Consider the following 12,006-nt stretch of genomic DNA (forward strand, 5'->3'; position numbering starts at 1 on the left):
TCTTTATTTATCACGTGATTGGGAATTTATCACTTTATAATTAGATCACAAATCCTAGTTAATGTATATTATTATCATTCAAGGAGAGCACTTTGAGCACTCTCACGTCATCAAAGATAATACATTATAATTATTAGTCACAGTCTATACTCCTGTACTCTGGAAAAACCCATATTAAAACATTTGGCCATAAATCGAGTCCTTCAAATACCGATCGATTTAAATGACCCTCATCTTGGCAAAATCTCTCAAACCTGGGACTAGAAATGGTGTCCTTAAAACATACATCGGTGCTGATATCAACAGGGACTATGCACGCCCTCTGGTTTTGACGATATCCAATAAATTGAAAGCTTTTTCAACAAAATTCAGTAATGCCGAGCTGGCGATTAGACACTCCAATGGTATGCCTTTAAAAAAGGCATTTTGTGTAGTTTCAATTATCCACTCAGTGGCGATTGGGTATCTCAGCTCACGAGGTCTGGCGAAAAATACTTTGCGAAAGACTGTCGTCCAATCCTAAGGGTAACAAACAATTGCTGCTGCCCGTTTAATGCCAACGGAATACGAGAATTAACGCCGGCTCCGTGGGCCTTTTAGCTCTGAGGGCCTAAAATAAAACAATAAAACAAATAAAAATGTTCTGCATTTATATAGTGCAATATTCACTAAACACGTTCAAATCGCTTTACAATGGGTCCCGAGCCAACAGCAACGCTTAAACTGCAGGACGAGATATGGCGACTATTAGGCTAATTATTGACTAATTGAGCAGTGATTGGTAAATGGATATAAACCCAAAAAAAAAACAAAAACAAAAAAAAAAACAAACAAACAAACAAACAAAAAAGTTAAAAAAAAAACAAAAACAAAAACAAAAAAAGAACAAAAAACTTTGTAGTTATAGGGTCTTGAATATGTTCCAGGGAGCGTCAGAGAGAGAGAGAGAGAGAGAGAGAGAGAGAGAGAGAGAGAGAGAGAGAAAAGAAAGAGAGAGAGAGAGAGAGAGAGAGAGAGAGAGAGAGAGAGAGAGAGAGAGAGAGAGAGAGAGGTGTTACGACTGTTTTGTCGCTACTTGTACTCGCACAATTTATTTTTATTACTTTTGGCTCCTATCCTTATTGATAAGGTTACGGGCTTGGGACACTTTGGGTGTAGGCAATATCGGCGTGAGCCGCAAGGAAGATGAATCTACATTATTTTAAGGACTCTATTGTTTATAAAGGTTTGATGGCGCTTAAAAATCATTGAGGTCATTTTAGGGCTAGTAGAAAGGAAGAAATGGGATACCAGTCAAAACATTCTAGATTTACAAGACACGATAGACTAGCCTTAGAAGACAAAGGACAAGGAATGATTTTGAAAGAAAAGGGTATTGGAAGAAGACAAAGTCAAGATTACCCGATGGGGGGAGGGCGGGGGGTCCTGAGTCCTTGAGGCACAGTCGAGGTCAGTGATCGATGTGAAAAGTGACCAAATAGAACCTTACTTGGGCAAACAGTACTACAACTTTGGTCTCCTTGGAAAACTCATCGGTTTTGATAATCACAAAATTCTATCGGACTAGGAGAAATTTTAAAAAGATATAAATGTTAATTTTAAATTAATTGTAGAAATATGTGGCCAAATCTCGTGAATAAATGATATATCGGTATCGAGAATTGAGATCTATTTCAGGCACCCGATTTCGAACAACTGTCAATCAAGACTTTCCGAGAGTAAATAAAACGCTGTAAATGATATTATTAAGTCGTTGAATTGCCATAAATTTTATGTCTGTCCATTTCTGATAATGCCTATAATAGTCTCAGTAACAAATGTGGTCAGTATCGATTAAGGTAAGTATAGACGATATTTGGTCCTTTTTAAATATTTTTATTTCCGGTGGACTGAATACACAGCTGTGTTTTCAATCTACTGGTTCCTTCATTTTAACTTAATTTTGAATATTCATGAATTCAAGTTCAGAAATTGGAATTCTCTAAAACAATATAATGTGAAAAAAAGGACATTCTCTCCGTAAAAATATGGAGTTTTCCATGTCACATAAAAATTTAGGTTATTGTACAGCGGAGTACGCTCAATCTAATCTGCCTAGGATCTGAAAAAATGTTTATTGTAGGAATATTAATTCCATCCATTTTCAAGGGAAACAACCTTTAATTAAAAATTAGTCATGGGTAAAAAAAGTCCAGTAGCCTCTCCTGTCCATGAACACGGTTTTGTATGACGTGAATGCATAGGTGGACACTATGGCAGGGGCATAATCTTTTAACCGGATCGATATCAACTCGTTTATTCAAACCAGATTTTGATATGCTGTCTTAAGGCAAAAAACAGGACCGGATAAAATGGTTATATTAATGAGATGTTATCTTATCTGGACTCCTAACAGTAAATTGTATAACTCTGAATAACAATCTACGGAATGAAAGCTTCAATTTAATCAAAGTGGACGTTTCGGGTTTCGCTTTTATCAACAAAACACGACGAATCCAACTCTAAAAACAAATGAGAGCGATGAAAGGATGGCGTTGAGGTGCATGGAGGAATGAATATGACTGCGCTGTCTCTATGGACGCTTGCCGTTAATGTAGGTTACTTCGAGTGTGTTAGTCTTTTTCTAGTATCTAGTTAGTAATTTGTTTCCATACATCTCTGTCCAGTGCAAGTGTTCTTAGCTTTTGAAGGTCATCATGTGTGTTAAGGTGCTGAGGCAACTGGATGCTTCCTTGTGTTGTTGAAACCAGTTCTTCGGTTGTTGTTTCTAAATATATTTGATATTTTTTAAAGATATTGATTCAATGTTGTTGGAAATGAGGTTGGTGTACGCCCTCTGTATTTGCTCCTTGTTTGAAGTAATCATCCATCGAGTTTTGTGCTGGAATACTTTCATCTCATCGGAGCATGTTTCCGAACAGTTTCCTTCTTAGGTTCTTTATTCGCGCACTGACTGGTTGTACTCTGCATCTGTCATATACATCATCATTATTGATTTTGTCTGGCCAATGTACCCCAATAACTCGTTTCAATTGTTTGCGATGAAGGCAGTCCAGGGTGTCCAAATTCTTCCTTGTAAGACCACACGTACCGGAGTTGTACATAAGGATTGGCAGCACTGGCGCTTCGTAAAGGCGTATTCTTATATTTTCATTAATGATGTTCATCCTGTTCGTGTTGAGGTGAATAAACAAAACGATGGGACAGGAAATAGACTGCTCCTTAGTAATGAAGCATTAACTAAAATAGAACAATAAATATCTGTTAAAGGTGTGCAATTACATTCTTTAAATATGAGGGGACTGTGTCGTGAAGTATAGAAAATGAAATAAAATGAAAGAAAATTAATGAAATGGAATTGGAATAAAGATTTACAAATGATAGAAATAGACTGAGGTCAAGTCTAAATTCATGAGGTGACAGGGTGGAGTTTAAGTAACAGTTATGCTTCTCTGTATTTCCTATGCTAGGGGTGTGGCAAAACTAAAGGACGACGATTTGGATGTCGCGCAATCCTCGACTGGAACCTTGGGCAACCGGTTTTGTCCTCGTCGATTGTACTGGACTGCCGATTTTGTCCAAACCTGTCGCTTAATCTCTTGCCAGTTTCTCCCACCATATGTCTTGTGGCAACGTTTGCAGATGGTTGCGACAATCAAATTGCGATCAGTGCAAGTGAAGACTTGCCAGATGTCCCACACTTTATCAGGGAAATTGATGGAATTTTCATTCGGAAACCCGAAACGACCACATTTTCTGTATCCATTCCATTCCCTATTATTTATTTATTTATTTATTTGAATTTCAAACAGCAACATTTTCGTTATCCAGTGCCTTCAGCTCTGGTGTAGTAATCCCAGTATAATACTTTTAGATTTATGAACAGAGTAGGCATACATATTTCGATTAGCTGTAAGCAATATTAACCCTTTATCACGTACCAGTGTTTCAATTTTTTAGGACACTCGAAATTCGTGTTTTACGGGGAGAATGCTCTTCTTATGCAATCATATTATTTTAAAGAAAGAAAACGATGTAAATTAAAATTTCCAAACACATTGATTCCAATTTCTAAGCCTGCATTTAATTAACAAAACGGTAATATTTCTCACACGGAACAACTGTGGTCTTTTGTTGCCAGGGTAATTGTGGTCATCATTCACATGGATTTGTAATACAGATGAGTGAGCTTCAACCGGTGGGGGCGCAGTTTGTGTTTCAGGTCCATACCAAATAAAGTAGGCAATCTTGAGGCCTACAGATCAGCGGAATGCATTTCGTTAGAATGTTGGTTTACAATTATTGCCCTGGTGACAAGGATATAAAGAGTGATGATTTGCTTGACTCTTACTTGCCGCGTCACCATGAAGCTGAGTTCGATAACTGCTCCATTATTTGAACCTCATTGCTAAATCTGAAACTGTCATTGTCTCTATCATCACGTCTGCCTACTGTCACAAACCTCATAACCAAGGTCTCTTCCATCACAATTAACTATCACCATGCCACTCTATTACTCCGTCTCTTCCAACACACCACTTCCCTACAACCATTTTCATCGGATTCAGCTCCCACCATCTCCATCTCCCCATGACCCCATCTGACTGATCTCCTTCATCCCGGAACCTACCTGTGCCACAATCCTGACCATTGTCCTTATCGGTGTTCCCCCATCTACATCTCTATCATCATCACTTCTATTTCAATACCATTTTTATCATCTCAAGCTCTACAATTACAATTTTTTTGCTTGGTAGGGTTCCTGATCTCCCATAAGTGGGCAGGAAGGCACTTACTGTGTCTTCTATCCCCCTTTATCTTCTTTCCAACATGCTTTCTGTCTTTGTCTTGGGATAAAATTACTTGGTTTTGTCCGGGCACTGGCCGGATATTCTAGCTGGGAAGGAAACAGTCAAATGTATAGTTAGTTTTGGGAGGTGATATTTTTTTCTTTGTGCTGTATTATGTTTTATTTACATATTATATATGATTTGTCAACATATGAGTGTATTGACTCTTAGTGGGGACCTGTGCTTGTCTGAATGAGACTTTAGGTGATCTCAAACTTAGTACTTTGATAGTGTGCTCTTGGAATCTACATCTGTTTCCTTATTTGAACCAATTCCCCTTTGCCTTACCTTTTCTTGGGTGCTTTAATTGTAATTATAGAACTTTATACTAACCCATTTTCTTCTATTTTACTGGCGCTGATATGTTTTAATGTGTTGCAAGCGCCGTAAAACCATTAAAAACAAAAATCAAAAGAATTTTTTTGCCACCTTACTGTGCGGCTTGTGGTCTTTTAGTATGACACTTGCCTCCGGATTGGAAGTGCAAGGGTTTGATTCCCTCTCTGAGTTCTTGAAAAAGGCTCTTTATTCACACTCTCTTTCACCGTACTCACGAGTAAAATCAGTACCTGGTCGTTAACAGCGATGCCTCTTTCGGAAAAAAGTGCCTAACAGGCGTCATGTATCGGCTTACATGTTAAGTGTTACTGTTTGCTAGGAACCCATTGTAAAGCGCCTTTAAATCGTTTAATGGATATAATTTTCTGATCTTGATCATTGCTTTATTTGCTCTATTTTTGCCATTGCCATTCTCATGAACATCATTTGCTGATCCCTGTGCAATGAAAAAATGGTCTACTTTCATCAAAATAAAAACTAGCTTGGTACCAATGTTTTACGGGGCAAACTCTAATTGTACTGGATTACATGGTAGTCGGGGAGGTAGCTGTTGCCGTGTATTTAATTTTATTTCCATTTTGCTTTCCATTTTGGTTTTGTCTAGGCCCTGTCTGGAGTCCTTGGATGAGAGGGAGACGGTCGATTGTATAGCATTATTTTGGGAGAGAGTATTTTTTCCTTGTAAATCATCTCAATGTAATTGAATTGTTTTGTTTTGCATACATTCATGTAGATACAATGTGTAAGCATCTGAACTCAAACTTAGTACACTGATAACGGAATCGTCGCCGCCGCTAATGAGAATATGGAGGGCTACCGGAATCGCCGCCGACGCCTATGACAATAGGGGAGGGTGGGGGCTGCCGCTGCTGCCTATGAAAATACGGGGGGGGGGGGCACCGGGATCGCGGACGCAGCCGAGATTAGGAGGGGGTTTGTATAAGGGGGGCTGCCGGAATCGCCACCGCCACCGCCACCGCCTATGAGAATACGGGGGAGCTACCGATTGGAATCAACGCCGCGACCCTTCTCTCGTCCTGTCTTAAATGTTAAATGTTGCTGTTGGCCAGCGACCCCTTGTAAAACGCTTTGAGCACGATTAGTGGATATTGATCTATATAAAAGCTCAATTTAAATTTAAATTTAAATTATCAACATAAGTGTTTGCTCCACTCACTTTTCTGTATTAAAATTAACAAAGGCTACGTATTCCCCTATCCGCCACCCGGGGACTCGCTGCGTTTTCATTTTCCCCCCTTTGCTTTTAATCCAATCCGAAGTTGCCAAGATTTCAAAGAAGCTTTAAAATAAAACCTGCATGACTGATTATAATCCTGATATATAACGTCCGCATAGTGTTTACACGGCAATGAACGTTGATAATGAATGACGTTGGACGAAAGAAATGCCTGATATAAATCCACTACCAGAGAAAGCGATGTGTTAACATAGTTATTTCTCTCTCTCTCTCTCTCTCTCTCTCTCTCTCTCTCTCTCTCTCTCTCTCTCTCTCTCTCTCTCTCTTTCTATCTCTGTCTCTCTCACACACACAGACACACACACACTGACACACACACACACACACAAACAAACAAACAGACACACTATCAAATCAAAATCGAGTTTACAAAACATCGTAATCTATTGAATTTGCATGCTACGTATACCTAAATATTATTGTCACCAAAGTGTAGTTATTTAATTAAATAAATTAAGGAGCAGGCACCAGTATAAGATATATATCTGAACAAGGTATGGGTTTTTAGGATGTTTTTTTCTTCTATTTTTCTTTCTTGCTTTGTCTGGCACCTTTCATACACACTTGTTCAGATCTTTATCTTGTAGTTATCTACATGTCTGGTATCCAAGATTTTTATGGTCTCATTGTTGTAAGGGACATACTCTCAAACAAACGCAAGACTAATCTTAATTATACCAATGTTTAAACAAGCCCATAATATACGATTCTTACACACTTGCTTTTTGGAATTCCGGACGTATTCCCAAATCGCTACATGAGCTTGCGAAATATTTATTCTACCCCTCCAATTTCGTTATCTATAAATACATTCTTTTAAAAAGTAGTCCTTCCGAGCAATTAGGCCCATGGAGCCGGAGTTTATCTCGGTTTCTATAGCGAGAAACAGACAATAAATTTGCTTGCTACTGTTTAGATAGGACGCTAGTCTATAGCAAAGTATGTTCCGCCAGATCTAACAGACCTAGCAACCCAATCACTGCTGGGTGGACAGGGGGGGGGGGGGAGGGGGGTCAGAAAAAAATATCTCGACTGCACCCGGGATCAATCTCGGTCCCTTTGATTGTGAAGCGAGTGCTCTACCAACTGAACTATCGGGACCCCACTTGAAAAAAATAAAGAGATTAACAAAAATACTTAAATAAACCTTCTTAATCGAAAAAATAAATAACAACTGAATGAAGATTAACGCTTGATAATCTGACGTCAGAAATTATTATTGTAAACTTGATATCATTAAGTGTTATTATTTATGGGGAGGGTTCTACGAGCATATTTTAGCAGGTCTGATAACCGAACGCAATCGTGGGCTGATTTAACATTGTTGAAATGGACAATATTTTTGTGCACGAATCTGGAACTATTAATAAGTTGTATTTAAGCGCATAGTATATAAAATTAAACTTTTTCTGTTCTTTTCTGGTGCCTTTTCTAGAAGGAGGTTGACACCTTTATTTGCATCATTTGCGATTCCAAATTATCAGATTAAGACCAAAAGAATTTTTTTTAAAATAAAAAATAGACAGTGCTCGGAATCATGGAACATAGGAAAATAGTAGTTTGGAAAGTTCGATTTAAAAACATAATCCTCTAAGGACTGTTTAGAATTTTGAAAAAGTCGAACTTCTAGAATTGCTTTCGAAAAAAAAACGCACTATTTATACAATAGATCTTGCTCACAACTAATGATTTCGAATAAGAGAACCAATATATATTATTATGTGTGTGTGTGTGTGTGTGTGTGTGTGTGTGTGTGTGTGTGTGTGTGTGCTACCTGTAATAGCTACCGGAAGGCCATGCATTGTATACCTTTATCGTAAACTGGTTTATTCCTTCCAACCACCACCTCCGCGACTCACCACTTCAAAATGGCATTCCTGATGCCGGATTCTGCCGTTCGCTCTTAAATTCACCCTCTTCCCTACAATTCTCTCTCTCCCTTCCCTTACTCCTCCCCTCCCCCCCCCCCCTTCCCCCTCTTCCACTCATTACTTGTGCTAGCTTCACCGCCACATTTTACCTTTCAAACCAAGCTATTTATTGGAGATGGGAGCAACGACTCTGCTCACCCTGCTCAATTTGACTTAATTTAAGAGAGTTGCCACTTTAACGTTTTAAATGCCAAATTCAAATGATACGTGACCCACCCCCTCCCCCTCCCCCTCCAAACATTTGGCTGTTTGTAAATCCGCTTATCATCTAAACATTGATTTTGCATTTTGGTGGATAAATAAAGTGATTTTAATGAAATTGATTTAGACTGAGCTGATAACCTAACCAAAAACGTTTTGAGTAAATCAATATTATTGGATATTATTGCATCTTGTATATCAATTATTTGAAACTCTCGAATGTACAAAGCTGGACAGGCCAAATGAATGTAAATAGAGTTAATTATACAAAGAACATTGAATATGACACTTACTTATGTATTATATACTTAATACTCAATATTATCAATAAACATTGATTGCTGTTTATATAATTGATAAATTGTATATATACATAAAAGTTACACAGAGCATTTAAAGATTTTTAGAACCTATTAGTTCTTAAACGATACGATACGATACGATACGAATATTCAATAAATAGTGCATTAAATAAGTCTTAAAGTAGGAAATAAAATAACATTATCGTTGTTTTGTTTTGTTTGTTTTTTAATCTGTTAAAAAGTTGAGATGCTACTCTGATGAAATATTAATATTAGGGTGAATCAACTTATAAAATGAATTGAAATCTAACACGAATACCTCAAGAGGTTATAGATATACTCGGAAAATGTATGTGATCGTAGTCTAATTCAAAATATCCGTCACTAACTCTTATAAAATACATACTTTAATTAATTCTATTAGCGATCAACGAAAATGAATATAACAGCTTCAAGAAAAGAACAAAATATCCAACACGGAACGTTTCGGGCTCAAAACCCTTCTTTAGTCAACAACAAAAAACAATAAATACATGAATACATTACTAAATTCCAGATTGTCGACAGAGAAAAATTGTAGGTCATTAGGTCATTACTAAATTTAGTAATGTATTTGTGTCTTTATTGTTGTTTGTAATTGGCCGATGAAGGGTTTTGATCACGAAACATTATGTCTTGGGCATTTTGTTCTTTTTTGAAGCTGTTATATTCATTTTTTAAATTAGTTTTTACAGACTACAGCTTCTAGCAGCTTATTATTACTTTAATTCGATTACAAGCTGTCTGTGAATCAATAAAGAATTTTACTTGAATTAGTCCATCTGTTGTAGTGTGTTGTAATCTTGAAAACAGTAAAACTTCATTATGTCGAGTGCATTTCACAATAGTTTACAGTTTACAAGTCACCTCATTAGGGAAGTGCATTTTTTGTATATTGATGCTATGTGTTTAGCTAAAAAAAACTAATAACATCCGCAGGCGTGATAAATCTCACCAACACACAAAACCTATGTGTAAGCTTTAACGTGTATAGTCCGATTGATATAATTTGGTGAAAACTGATCATCAAAATGGCTGCCTAAAAGCAATATCAAAGAGCTGAGTGACGTCAATTTCGTTCCAGCTATAGCGTGTGTACTTTTTTTTTCCCCCAAGCAGTTTGGGAAATGCTGTAAATAAGACCAACTGTTTTATAGCCTTGATTGGCACTCCATCAAACATTACTTTTGAGAATTTTCTTGTTTGCCGGACATTTCCAAAGAGGGCCAATAATTAACAACAAATTGGCTAGTGCCAGACACGGTGTGTCCTATGTTGGAATTAATACAAAAATATTGGCAGCATAATATTGCTATGGATGCTATTCTTGTCAGGAAACAATACACAATGGCGATAATTCCATAAACTCATTTTACAACTCAAATCATTTGAACCAGAAAACGTATACGTAATACATGTATATCTATATCTATCATCTATCTATCTATCTATCTATCTATCTATCTATCTATCTATCTATCTATCTATCTATCTATCTATCTATCTATCTATCTATCTATCTATCTATCTATCTATCTATCCATCTATCTATCTATCTATATATCCATCTATCTATCTATCTATCTATCTATCTATCTATCTATCTATCTATCTATCTATCTATCTATCCATCTATCTATCTATCTATCTATCTATCTATCTATCTATCTATATATATATATATATATATATATATATATATATAACATTTTTTTATACCTTTCTCCATTGTTGTTACCAACATTTCCAGCTCTGTTAGTGTCATAATATTTGTATTATAACACGATTAAATACGCGCGCGCACACACATACACAGACATACACACACATACACACACACACACACATACAAACGCATGTATATATTCCCCTCCCTCCTGCCCCCCCCCCCCCTCCCCATAGCACGAGACTTTTTTTTCTTCTCCTTCTCGACAAATTTGGCTTCATCTTATTTAATTGATATAATATGTATCAGTGCATGACTTCACCAGTCGGATGGTGAAAATTTAGGTTTTGCATTTTTTAAATTGCATTTTCTGAAAGAATATGCTCACCAGAGCATTTTAATCTTTATTTGAAGTAAATCGGGTAATTTTTCATGAAGTTATGGTTATATGTCGCATGGGAAAGGTAGCCAGCAACTTTTCTCAAAGTTTATACTTTTTCAACTTGACTAGCTATTATAAAAAATATTTAGAAGTAGAATTGCGCTTTGATATTTCCCGAAGATGTACAAAAATGGTTGATTTAATCATTTATGACAAGAACTCAGTTTTGATTAAAATTGGCCTTCTGACTAAACTGGGCAATATCTCAGTTCAAACCGTTTCACCATCCGACTGATTATGTCATTCACTGCAACATATTTTCAAGCCAAAATGATTTGTTTTTCAGAGTGTGGTATATTTGCCTAGGCTTTGTAATCATGTTAGACCCATCAATCTGGTATCATGTTAGAATGATCTCAATGAAATTGCACAATAATTATTAGATTGCGTGTCTCGTTCTATGTGCACTTATCTGCAGGTCTGATAACCCAACTCCTTATGGGCTCATTGCTGTAATGGAAATCTCAAAACCTGACGCAAAATACTGTCCATTACAACTCAGGCCCATAAGTGGCTTTGGATGTCAGAACTGCACATATGTACACGTCGGTCTCGTCCTATCTGTTAAATTAAATTCGCACTTACAAGTTGTTCTAGCATCCGGAGATTAAAGGAATCGTAAAATGCTCAGTATATATTCTGTTGTATCAAAAAGACCGGCCCATCGTCTATTTTTTTTCCAGAATTATTGCGCAACCTCCCAACCCGAAATGCATCGGTGGTAATTCACCGAAAGGGAAAAAAGAATCCGAAAGAGAAAAAAGTTCCCCCCCCCTCCCCCTCCAAAATGCGCAACTCCACCCCCCCCCCTTCCCCCCATTCTATAGATTGGTCAAATTGACCCCCCCCCCCAACCCCTCTTCTTTCGTCAAATAATACACACACCATCACCCCCTTCTATTGAAGTTTGGCCAAAGTGCACACCCCCCCCCCCCCCCCCGCCCTCCTTTCTATTTGATTCTGTTGTTATTCCGTGAA

The sequence above is a fragment of the Berghia stephanieae genome, chromosome 1 (genome assembly GCF_034508935.2).
Source record: "Berghia stephanieae isolate SIO BIC M18660-M18661 chromosome 1, UCSD_Bste_1.3, whole genome shotgun sequence".
NCBI classification, from domain to species: Eukaryota; Metazoa; Mollusca; class Gastropoda; order Nudibranchia; family Aeolidiidae; genus Berghia; species Berghia stephanieae.